Here is a 655-nt window from a genome sequence, read left to right as displayed (position 1 = left end):
TTTTCAATTTGATTTAGTCCCATTTGTTTATTTTTTCTTTTTTTCCCTGAGAAGATATATAAAAGCTTCAGTTCTTAATTCCTCACTCTTTTCCCTTTAAAGCTTTGGGAACTTTACCAAAAAGATTTAAATGAGTAAAAAGTGATTTGAATGTAAAGCTTCAATTTTATAGCTAACAATTTTTTTGTTCCTGAATCACAATATATTTTAGGCACTTTCTCCCTCATTTAGTAAATACAAATCTTCAAAGCATTTCATTTTTCATTCAAAATAAGGAAGACAGGAAACTATTAACTGCTATAGTAGAACACTTTTCTTGTAATGGTGACTGGAAATAGTGAACTTCAGGGTTCTCGGTCTCACAGTGAGAGCAGTTTGAGAACAGCCCCTTATCTGCAGGAAACATGGTTTGGCCACAGCAACAATTTTGAAATAGGTGAAATTTGTCACTGATCCTTCCTGGCTCTTTAGTCTGAGGTTTCTCTGTTAATTATATAAATATGGAGTTTTGGTGTTTTAAATATTTTAATAATTGTAAAAAGAAGTCTCCCTTAAAATGTACATGTGTTTTATTTTGATTCGTTTTTTTGGTCTGCATATAGAGGATTATTACCAAGGCGAATTTTTTCCCAGAGGGTTAAGTGGAGAGAGGAAG

This window comes from Pteropus alecto, unplaced genomic scaffold (genome assembly GCF_000325575.1).
Source record: "Pteropus alecto unplaced genomic scaffold, ASM32557v1 scaffold5, whole genome shotgun sequence".
NCBI classification, from domain to species: domain Eukaryota; kingdom Metazoa; phylum Chordata; class Mammalia; order Chiroptera; family Pteropodidae; genus Pteropus; species Pteropus alecto.
This window is presented reverse-complemented; position numbering follows the sequence as displayed.